The sequence below is a fragment of the Podarcis raffonei genome, chromosome 4, assembly GCF_027172205.1.
Source record: "Podarcis raffonei isolate rPodRaf1 chromosome 4, rPodRaf1.pri, whole genome shotgun sequence".
NCBI lineage: Eukaryota > Metazoa > Chordata > Lepidosauria > Squamata > Lacertidae > Podarcis > Podarcis raffonei.
The window spans coordinates 6,923,943-6,936,248 of record NC_070605.1 but is presented as its reverse complement, the minus strand read 5'-3'; the positions used below and the strand labels follow the sequence as shown (position 1 = coordinate 6,936,248).

At 43.5% G+C, this 12,306-nt stretch overlaps 1 pseudogene; it reads left to right on the top strand.

Annotated features, from left to right (window-relative positions):
* LOC128412239 (zinc finger protein 850-like) overlaps positions 1-12,306 on the top strand; it is a 104,280-nt pseudogene that overhangs the window by 62,638 nt on the left and 29,336 nt on the right.

The following is a 12,306-nucleotide window of genomic DNA, read 5'->3' as shown; positions in this document are numbered from 1 at the left end:
ATCTTATCTCCGAAGGTGACGATTTATGGGAACCATCTGGAATTGAGGATTGACGACGGGAAATCCACACAGGAGTATTATCGGAGTTTTATCGGCTTAAGGAGACCATCAGAAGAGACCATAAAGGACAAAGAGAAAATATATGATTAAGAAGTGATGTGGAAACAGCAAGATAAGATTGGAAAGAACTATGAATATGTGTTTGGACTGTTTGAACATCTATTTGGACTTATTTGGACTGATTTGGACATTAATGCAGAAGTAAGGATTAGATCAGAATCCTTCCTCGGATCTGGAAGTATGGGACCCCCCAACAAAATTTAAAAATTCGACTCTGTAATTTGGAATTTATGTGATGTGGTTTGATTTGATGTGATTGGCCGGTTAATAAAATTTATTTTTTTAAAAAAATCTTTTCAACCTTTGCTTGAGAGATTTTCTTTAGTCGTTTAGTCATGTATGACTCTTTGTGACCCCATGGACCAGAGCACGCCAGGTCCTACTGTCTTCCACTGCCTCCCGCAGTTTGGTTAAACTCATGCTTGAGAGATAACAATGGCTTTTTCCTTAGAATTCTAACATTTAGAGCAGTCCTTGCACTCAACTTCACATTACATCTCGCCATGTCATCTTGTATACACCAAAATGATTTTCTTCTGTCATGTAGGGACAGTCTCTCTATTCTTCGATCGTCACTTGCCTTTGTGCACCTTTTCCTGCCTTTACCAGTCTGATTTTATAGTTGCTGAGTCTCCTTATACCTCTTCAATAATATTGAAATGCCAACTTTGGTTAAGTTTTCCCCAATCTTTCATCTAATTTCTTCATAACTGTAGCCCTGTTCACTTAATACTACAATTTTACATTGCTTTCTGGGTGACCAGTCAACTCTTTGTGCCATTTCTATAATTTTATTATGTTTTACAACCTCACTAAATGAAAGAACAAAAAAAAACAACCAACTTGACAGCAATCACATAACACACTGACAAAAGTCAACCTAAGCAAGTTGTGCTTCCTTTTTCTGGTTATTTGACTATAACATTTGATAGAATATGGGTAATTGAACAACCTTTGTTGAATTGCAGTCTTCATTAAATTATCTTTCCATTGATATATTATTTTATGATATTACTCCAAATGAAGTGGTGTTATAAGCCATCAAAACTCTGAAATACACTTTTTTCCAAAAGTCTTCCACAATTTTGACCACTACTGTATATCAAACAAACCAACATTCAGCAACTCATCAGAACATAATAATAAATATGTTTTTTTTTATATATAAAATTTTTATTGGTTTTTCAACATATAATATAAGACAATACAAACAACAAACACTAACAAACAAACATATAAACATGTATAATTTCATAAATTTTTTCATGTACCCAATTTCAACGACTTCCCCATGCCTCCCTTTTCTGCATCCCTGTTTTAAGCTTTTTTTCCCCCAGCAACCCCTGGTCTAAATTGCTATTAATTCCTTTCTTTAACCCCTTTCTTTCCTCTTATCCAATCATTTATCGCTGCAAATCTGTTATGCTTTACCCATGGCATTTTAACACTCAATAATTTTGCAAGTATTTTTAAGATAAAGTTTAAATTTCTTCCAATCTTCTTCCGCCGTCTCTTTCCCTTGGTCACGGATTCTGCTTGTCATCTCTGCTAGTCCCATATACTCGATCACCTTCATCTGCCACTCTTCCAGTGTGGGTAGTTCTTGTGTCTTCCAATACTTTGCTAGTAGGACTCTTGCTGCTGTTGTAGCATACATAAAAAACGTCCTATCTTTCTTTGACACCAATTGGCCTACCATGCCCAGGAGAAAAGCCTCTGGTTTTTTATGAAATGTACACTTAAGCACCTTCTTAATTTCATTATATATTTATATATCGTTTCTGGGAAAAGAACATAATAATAAATATGATGGTTAATGACAAACAACACAGGTAATGAACACAAGCCCAACTTCCTTCAGTTCTTCTCCATTTGTTCCTGAGGCTCTAATCCCTTTTTGTCTCCATTGCAGATTGTGATGAATCGAAAATTGTGAACAAAGGTGACCACGATAAAATCCCCAGAGAGGAGAAGCCGCGTAAAAATTTAGAGTGTGGAGAAAGCTGCAATCAGAGCTCCAATTCCACTTCCCATCAACAAAATCTCATTGGAAATAAACTCTATCAGCGCATGGAATGTGGAAAGACCTTCAGCCAGAGCTCCTCTCTCACTTCCCATCAAAGAATTCACACAGGGGAGAAACTCTATCAGTGTGTGGAATGTGGAAAGAGCTTCAGTTGGATCTCCCATCTCACTTCCCATCAAAGAATTCATACAGGAGAAAAACCCTATCAGTGTGTGGAATGTGGAAAGAGCTTCATTCAGAGCTCCTCTCTCACTTCACATCGAAGAATTCATACAGGGGAGAAACCCTATCAGTGTGTCGAATGTGGAAAGAGCTTCAGGAAGAGCTCCGATCTCACTTCACATCGAAGAATTCATACAGGGGAGAAACCCTATCCGTGTGTGGAATGCGGAAAGAGCTTCAGAATGAGCCATGATCTCACCTCCCATAAGAGAATTCATACAGGGGAGAAACCCTATCAGTGTGTGGAATGCGGAAAGAGCTTCAGTCAGATCTCCGGTCTCACTTACCATCAAAGAATTCATACAGGGGAGAAACCCTATCTGTGTGTGGAATGCGGAAAGAGCTTCCGTCAGATCACCAATCTCACTTACCATCAAAGAATTCATACAGGGGAGAAACCCTATCTGTGTGTGGAATGTGGAAAGAGCTTCCCTGAAAGCTCCTCTCTCACTTCCCATCGAAGAATTCATACAAGGGAGAAACCCTATCAGTGTGTGGAATGCGGAAAGAGCTTCACTCAGAGCTCCTATCTCACTAAGCATCAGAGAATTCATACAGGCGAGAAACCCCATCAGTGTGTGGAATGTGGAAAGAGCTTCACTCAGAGCTCCTATCTCACTAAGCATCAGAGAATTCATACAGGGGAGAAACCCTATCAGTGTGTGGAATGTGGAACGAGTTTCACTCAGAATTCCAAACTCACTTCCCATCAAAGAATTCATACAGGGGAGAAACCATATCAGTGTGTGGAATGTGGAAAGAGCTTCAGTCACAGCCACAATCTCACTTCACATCAAAGAATTCATACAGGGGAGAAACCATATCAGTGTGTGGAATGTGGAAAAAGCTTCAGTCAGAAGGCCAATCTTACTTCCCATCAAAGAATCCATACAAAGGTTAGAAAAACCATTGTACAGATTTAGGAGCCAGGCAAATCCACACTTTTTTAACCAGGCCTTTGGCTGATTGACATTTAATGCCCTTTTAAAATGTGGTGTTTTGTGTTTTTATTTTTTTTTTATGTTGTAACCATCCTGAGACCTGTGGGTGTAGGGAATAGCTACCAACTTTCTGCACCACCTAGAGTACCCACAGAATTGTGGCTTCTACTGGCAACACACATAGGAGAACAAATGAAAGACAAACACAATGAGCAGGCAAAAACCTGGAAAGGGCCATACCAAATGGACATCCGGTGTGAAGAGGTCACTGTCCCCACTGCTGAACAATGCCACAGGTAGAGGAGATGGAATGCTAGAAGTGTTCTCCCGGGCAAGGGGAGCTGCTGGGAAATTGAACTACGAGCTCAAAATATTAATTTTTTAAAAAGTTCCTGCCATTATAGGCATTCCAGGCAGAAAGCTGGAGGGTGAGCAGGCCCAGGCTGTGCTGCACCCAAGAGTGGGGGTGAAGGGAGAAGGGAGAAGTGAAGAGACTGAAAGCTTTTTCTTCCCTATGCGTTTCCGGTGCAGCTCTGAATTCCGCCTGGTCCGGAATTGTCCAGTGGAGCCACAGGATGTCTCCAAGGCCGTTTTCTTTGGCAACCAGGTAACAGGAGCTGCCAAGTGTGGGAAGCCTCGAAAGGTCTCAAGGAAACTGGCAGAGATATGTCGTCACAGTATCATTTGGCTGCTGCTATGGCAACAGTGAAAAACTGCGACCAGGGCCACGTGCTGAGCTGGGTGATTGTCAGTGGGGCCAGTCACCACCTCATGTCATCGCTATCTAGTGGTTTTTTGTGGAACTGCAAGGCTGTGAAAACTGGAAGAAGTGTAACTCTTGCAGATGGTTCCAAGCGCTATGTCTGGCTCTGTTTATTGTTCTTTTTTACAGGCAGAGATTGAGGCCTATGTCGTTCCAGAGATGCAGTGCTGTTTGTTTTCTGTTTCCTCTCTTGTCCATGTTGGGTTCAAAGTGTGTTTTGAAAATAATGTTTATTCCATTTCCAGAGGTGGGCGACAACTGGTCAGTGTTGAGTGCAAAGACAGGCTGTTTGTGCTAGAATCGCCTATTGCACGTAAAGGTCCCACTGAGGATGCACAAGCACAGTGTGGTAACCTTCCCATTCATGATGGGTGCCATCATGGCGTTTGGCAGCGGAGAATGTCACATATCAACTGGGGGTACGTGAAGAAGGTCCCAGGGTGCACTGAGGGGTGCAAGATGAAGGCATGTGACAAATACCTGGAATGCAGGGTGCCTTCAAGAAAGCCAAGGTTCAGACGTGCTCTTATCCTAGGTCTGACAGAGTAACCACAAAACCTTTTGAGCTAGTCCATGCAGACCTTTGCGGCCCTATGCCAGTTGCCAGTCTGGGCGGGGCCAAATTTGTGCTATCTCTGGTGGATGATTATTCCAGAAATGGGTGGATTTTCTCTCTGAAGCACAAGTGAGAGGCTGCTGCTTTGGTGAAAGACTGGATAACGGCAGTGAGAACTACTGTTCTTACTGCGGGTCAAGGGCTTTCAATCAGATCGCGGTGGAGAGTTCACCAGGTCTGCGTTGCAGAACTTCTTCTGCCAGAAAGGCACACACCACAGGTTGACTGTAGCAAATTCTCCTCAGGAGAATGGAGTTTCAGAATGCAGTTAGAGAATGCTGCAGGAGGCAACCAAAACCATGCTCTTTGACACAGGGTTGCCCCAGCGGTTTTGGCTGGAAGCGTGGAAATCCACATCGTTCACTGAACCGTTCTTACAGTTCTGTAGTAGGGGACACACCCTATTTTCTGCTGCACAGCAAGAAGCTGGGCATGTTTAGCCTGGAGAAGAAGAGGTTAAGGGGTGATATGATAGCCATGTTCAAATATATAAAAGGATGTCACATAGAGGAGGGAGAAAGGTTGTTTTCTGCTGCTCCAGAGAAGCGGACATGGAGCAATGGATCCAAACTGCAGGAAAGAAGATTCCAGCTAAACATTAGGAAGAACTTCCTGACAGTAAGAGCTGTTCGACAGTGGAATTTGCTCCCAAGGAGTGTGGTGGAGTCTCCTTCTTTGGAGGTCTTTAAGCAGAGGCTTGACAACCATATGTCAGGAGTGCTCTGATGGTGTTTCCTGCTTGGCAGGGGGTTGGACTCGATGGCCCTTGTGGTCTCTTCCAACACTATGATTCTATGATTCTATTCTAAGCCCAAGGTGCATTTCTTCCGTGTGTTTGGATGTGAGGCTTGGGTCCTTGTGCCAAACACAGAAAGGGTGGCCCTAGGTCCCAGAGAATGATCCTTTGTGGGTATGAGCCAGGGACCAAGTGGTGGAGATTTGCCTATCCAGAAGGCAATCAGTCTAGGATTCTAGTCAGCAGGAGTGCTGAGTTCTGTGAGCAGAGTGGGTGGAAATGCATACATGGGAATCCAGACATTCTTTCAGAGAGTCTGCTTGACTCTGCTGATGAAGGAAAGGTAGAAACTGATCCTGCTGCTGAGGCTCAGAGTCCCAACCCAGAGCAGGAACAGGAAAGGGCATCTCCTAAAGCTGTTAAGCTAGAGCCAAAGAGTGCTCCTTCTCACCCACAAGTCCAGTTGAGAAATCCAGAATGCGCAGTAAGTCAGAGGGGAGAGCAAGGACACACTAGTTGGCCCTAGTGGGTCAGAGGGGGTACCTGAGGTTGTGCTGAGGTGTTCAGCTCACACTACTAAAGGAAAACCACCTGAAAGGTTTGAGGTCACTAGCGTGTGGATTGGTGTGGCTCAGTGTGAACCAGAGAGTTTTGAGGAAGTTCAGAAGTTGCCTGAAGAGGAAGCCAGGAAGTGGCAAGAGGCAATGCAGAAGGAAATGAACTCAATGGAGTCTCTAGGTGTGTTCTCCATCACGACACTGCCAGCAGGCAAGCAGGCCGTGAGCAGCCGCCGGGTTTACCGTCTTAAACCCACAGGAACTGGAGAACCACAGTACAAGGCTAGGCTGGTAGCCAGAGGGTTTACGCAGTGGAACTGCTGCCTTACACTGAGGTGTATGCTCCTACCTCCAGAAGTAAAAGTCTGTGCATGCTCTTAGCCATTGCTGCACAGAGAGGTCATCAGGTGCATCACTTTGATGTGGATGTAGCCTATTTGAACTCAGACCTCCAGGAGGATCTGTACATGCATCCTCCTCCAGGGCTTGAGAGCAATAGGCCAGATGCAGTGTGGAAGCTTCATAAGTCCATTTACGGTCTGAAGCAATCGGCCAGGAACTGGAACTTGTGTCTGAATGAAGCCTTAGCATGGGTTTCAAGAGGAGTCTTGCTGATAGCTGCCTGTACCTGAAAGGGTCAGGAGAGTCACAAGAGGTGGTCTTGATTTTTGTGGATGATACAATCTATGTGGCAAAGACAGGGAAAGAGGTTCAAGGGTTTGCCACAGAGCTTGGAAAACATTTCCAACTCAAAAACCTAGATCCAGTGAAAGTTTACCTAGGCGTCCAGATAGATAGGTCCCAGGACGGAAGCTTCTTGCTCAGTCAGAAAGGCCAGATTGAGCTGTTGCTTGAGAAGTTCAGAATGAAAGACAGTCAGCTACGGGAATGTGCCGAGTTCGAAAACACTGAGATCTTTCAGTCAGCTCTGGGTAGTTTGCTGTATCTCTCCCAGTGGAGCAGACCAGACATACGCTAGCATTTGCTACCAATCTGCTCAGCAGGGAAGCTACAAGGCCAAGTGTGAGTGCCTGGAATGGTATCAAGAGGATGCTGGGTTACCTGCAGGATACCAAAGATTTCTGTCTCAAACTGTCAGCTAAGGGTGAAACCAAGCTTACATGCTGGACTGATAGCGACTGGGCGAATCTGGAAGACAGGAAGTCTGTGCCTGCGATGGGAATAAAGTTTGGGGACACTCTAGTTGGGTGGAAGTCCCAAAAGCAGAGTCTCATTGCGCTTTCCTCTACTGAAGCTGAATTCAGTGCATTGTCAGAGCTTTGCAGAGAACTAGAGTTTTACACGTGTTTGGTCCAAGAAATCTGCGGGGATTGTTGTTTGCCCGTCACTGTTTGGGAGGATAATCAACCCTGTCTGAAGTTGGCAGAGTCTGGGCAGTTTAAGGCCAGAACCAAACATTTGGACATATGTTTCCAAAACGTGTGTCGGAATGTCCAGTCAGGCTTGGTGATGCTGAAGTACTGTCCAAGCCAGCAGAATCTGGCAGATGGGTTTACTAAACCTTTGAGTTTCCAGAGGCACAGTGAATTCTGTGCAGGGTTGTTTTGGGGGTAAGTGTTGATGCTTACGAGCCCCAGCAGTGCAGGACAAGAGGGGGTGTGAGGAGAATCAGAGCTTACAGGGTTAAAACAGCTCAGAGTCTTATGTTGTGCCCACTGAGGGGTGGAGATCCCTACATCTGGGATCTGTTATTTGTCTTTCTGCTTTCGTTTTCTGACCAAGACGAAAGGAGTAGCGATATCTGCCGCTCCCAGAACGGATGAATTATTTTTGCTTCTGTACATATTTTTGCTTCTGTACATAAAGCTGCTTAGATTAGAAAGTGGCTGTGTATAGATGCACACAAGCACAAAGCTGTGTTTCTCTGCTACAAGTCCAGGAAGCTGAGTCGCAGCGTAAGAGTACCAGACTCCACAGGCTCTGGATCGCAGAGCCTAACCCCACAGTTCCTAAGGGACCAAAAAGATAATTGCAGCCTGGATACACTTGCCCAATTCAAACTGATTCCAATTAGAATTTATATAGCCCCATGGTTCTCAACTTTTTTTTTGAATATTTTTTATTAGGAATTTCAGCAGCAATTTATAAAAAACACATCATCCTCATTCCCCCCATTTTCCCCTCCCCCCAGAAAGAAAACCTCCCTTCCCACATTATATTATAACCTATATCTTGTGCCCATTTAATCATGACTGATTTCACCTCTTCATCTTTTGTTTCTCATTCTAGCAGAATACTATATGCACCTTTCAGCAACTTCCCTTTCCCTTCTACGACTTCCTTTTGAAATCTAGATGTTGTGTAGCGAAATCATTTCTTATTGTCTTCTTGTAACCAACTCTGAAAATGGTCTTTTATTTCCTCGTAATCTCTTCGTTTCCATTTTCCTTCTTGGTCCTTTAAAAAGTCAGCATAGGTAAGCCACTTTCCTTTCTTTCCAAGTGGTTTGAGCAGTAAAGCTTCATGTGGTGAAAGCCACCAAGGGGGTTGCTGTTCTAACAAATCTTTGTATCTCTCCCATACACTCATTAGTGATTTCAAAATTATATGGTTATAAAAACTTTTATGTACCTTCCCTTTCCCATGCCATAAATATGCGTGCCAGCCAAATCTATTGTCATGTCCTTCCAATTCTAATGCTTCTTGCTTTTCCAACTTCACCCAGTCCCTAATCCATATCAGGCATGCAGCTTCATAATATAATTTAAAGTCTGGGAGGACAAAACCGACTCTGTCTTTTATGTCTGTGAAAAACCATTCTAAAAAGGGCAGTTGTTCAAATTAGTCATTTTAACTCTATAAGGGACCATTCCTGCTAAGTCAAAGCATATACACCTTCATGTATCTGCTTTTTAATGGCTCCTGAAGCTTTGTCTTGGCGAAGTGGATTTGAAACCATTTAAAAATGGATAGAGAAGGTTGGCACACTGCAGAGTGCCAGGTGGAACAAGGAAATGTGGTCATAAATTGATCTAATCTCAATACTGGACTCCGCAATAGTCTGATCTATTAGAAAGCTTAAAATGCATGAGAATCCTCCACTGGGGTGTAGGCAATAAGACACTATACATTGAACATAAAAACAATTATACACAAAAATTGAATCCCCCCTTTGTGGAAATAGCATACTCTCAGACACAGCATTCCTACATAATAACACACAACATACTAATGAAATCTGAGTTGCCTATCTTGAGGCAATCGTGATCTTTTACATATCTTTTCAATCCTGGGGCACAGAGTCTTGAGGTTTAAGAGGTAAGAGAATGTGCTTGCAATTCAACTTTCCCCCCTTTGTCAGCCCCCTCCCTGTCAGTCTATATCCTTTGGAAAGAGATAGCTGTGGCCACTCTGGTGTCTTTTGTTGTTGCTGCAGGTAATAAATAGTCTTGTGGTCACGAGGAATTGGGCTGAGGGTTTTCCACCGTTGGGTCTGCGTTGACATCTGTAGAAGGGATATCCTGTAAGCGGGAGGGTGGGGCAGGACTTTTGGGACATAAAGACACAGTTATAAAGGTAAGAGGTAAAAGCCAAAAAGGAGAGAATCTCATTGAGTTTCCTTGGGAAGCCGCAAACAATAAAAATCTTGGCGAGTTAAGCATTTTATTCATTTCAATATTATTATCACATTTCCATATAATTACGACTGTTATTATATGCTAAAAATACAAAAAAAAAATATAAAAGGAAAACAAAAGTAAAAAAGATAGATTACCAGCTAAACAATTTTTTCCAGACAAAAAATAAATGGACTTGACAGAACAACAGCGGGTTGTCGTTGTTTTTAAATAATATTATTAAATAATACAAAGATATCAAAACCACACAGATTGTTACTGGACTGGAACCTTAAGGACTAGGAGGTGAAGGAGGTGATGGTGAAATGGGCACACGATTGTGGCTATCCAATGAAGATGAAAAATGGGGGAAATTATGAAAAAAGACTTAAAATTCACCACATGCTATCTGATTTTTAGATGGTACCTGACCCCATCCAAATCAGTCAAAATAAATAAATATCAGCAATAAATGTTGGAGATGCGGACAAAATGAGGGAACCTTATTCCACATGTGGTGGACATGTCCCCAAAGGTAAAATAAAATAAAATAAATGCTATTTATTTTAAAGAAAACCAAAGCTTTCCTATTTTATATTCTTACAATAAGCATACCAAATGAAAATAAGAGAGTGTTTCTTTACACGACAACAGCGGCTAGGATGTTAATAGCAAAATACTGGAAAATGAGTTAATATCAACAAAAGATGAGTGGCAATTAAAGTTGTGCTAGTACCTTGAACTAGCCACAATGCCAGAACTTCCAAGAGACTGAGATCTACTCCCAGTAATAAAAATCCTGCCAGTGATCTACCCATTGTCTTTGCCCAGAGTTCTTGAGCTTTTCTCAGGGAGCAGTGACCAGAGTGGTGGATCGACCACTAGATCATTTAACAAATTAAAATTATAAAAACAATTGTGCTATAAAAGTACATACCATATATGAAGTATCCAGACAATGGAACTTATAACACAGTGGTTTCTGCAGTGAACAACAAGTCTTACAATGTATATAGACAGGCGCAGCATTGATTTTAGTTACAGGTGACAGCAATCTGCAGCTGCAAGGTTTTCTTCTTTAAGTGACCCCTTTAAAACAACAAATGTAAAGCAAACTTGATCCATACACAGGTTTGTTAATTTGTTAAAATATGTTGAATTGTGACATTATAGTCATTTATATTACTTAGAATATGTAGAAGGAATGAAGCCCATGAGAGCGAAACAAGGCATTATTCCGGAAATCCTTGTCAACACTGTGGAACTGTAATAGGCTCCAATTTGGACTTTATGAACGTATGTGGAACAGAAACTAGCAGACATTTGGTCTTTTGAATGAACTGATTTATTGGGACTTCCGTCTATATTATTGCAATTTATGTGTTGTTTATGTGCAAGATAAACATTTGATATTGTGATGAGAATATATAGAAGAGTATTGTTTATGTGAATCCACAGACTGTTACGTTTTGTGTGTTTGTACATTCCAGGAACAGCATTCCTGACCCAGATTTTCACAGGAAGTCCCTAAGATGATTCCCCTTTCAAGCAGGATACATGAACCTAGGCCAGTATGGTCCTCCTCCTCTGGCAGACGGAGAACCCCTTCTCCAAAGCCCCTCCCTCCCCCACTTCCCCATGAGGGTCCCCCACACCACCCATCACTCACCAGGATGGCTTTGGCCGTCTCCTGCTTGGAGCACTTCAGGGTTCGGAGCCCCCTGAGCTGAGCTGCCTGGCAGTGATGAATCACCTCCGGCAGGTACAGCTGATCTTCCTCCAGCAGCTGAAAGGCAAAAGTCAGTTCCTCAGGAAGGGAGGGCTTCTCCACCTCCGAGAGTGCAGATTGTGGGGCAAGGAGGGCAGGTCTGAGTCCCTGCTCTGGTTCTCCCCAATACTCACCCCTGGGGGAGGGATGTGCAACCACAGCACATCTGCAAAGAGAAGGACATGGGGACAGGTGAGTCCGTCTCTGAGCTCCTGGCAAGGCTATTCCAAGAGTTTTCTCCTGATTCCAAATTCCTACTGCAGGGGAGGAGGGACACCCCAGGCCTTGATTGCCAATCCTGGCCTCCTTCAGCCAGAATGTGGCTCCCCAGGCCAGATGTGGCCCAATCGTCTTCTCAATCCGGCCCGCGGACAATTCGGGAATCAGCGTGTTTTTACATGAGTAGAATGTGCCCTTTTATTTATAATGCCTCTCTGGGTTATTTGCGGGGCATAGGAATTCGTTCAGCCCCCCCAAAAATATAGTCTGGCCCCCCACATGGTCTGAGGGACGGTGGACCGGCCCGTGGCTGAAACAGGTTGCTGACCCCTGCCCCAGGCTAAGAAGATGGTCAATATCCAGTTCCACGCCACCCCTTTAAAATTTAAATCTCAAAACAGATCCCAACTTTCAGAGCATGTTAACCGCATGAGTGGAAAGACCGCTGCTCCACGCACAGAAATAGGACTATACTGTACTTCCTTCTCCCACCTTTAAAATAAACATCTACGTAATGAAACCGACCCATGTCTGCCTTCCTCCACCAACCTGCACTTCACTCTTCGAGCCAAAAGACAACACTTCTCCGTTCCCAGGTGACCTTTCCAATGGCCTTCCCTACCAATGGCCTTTCATTGGTAGAGCCGCCACCACACCTGTGGTGTTTACCTCAGTGTGACGCAAGGACTGAGTGGATGGTGAGATGCTTTCAGCATCAGACACTTGGTGGGTTCTGAAATGGCCGTGCAGGCCAGATTCA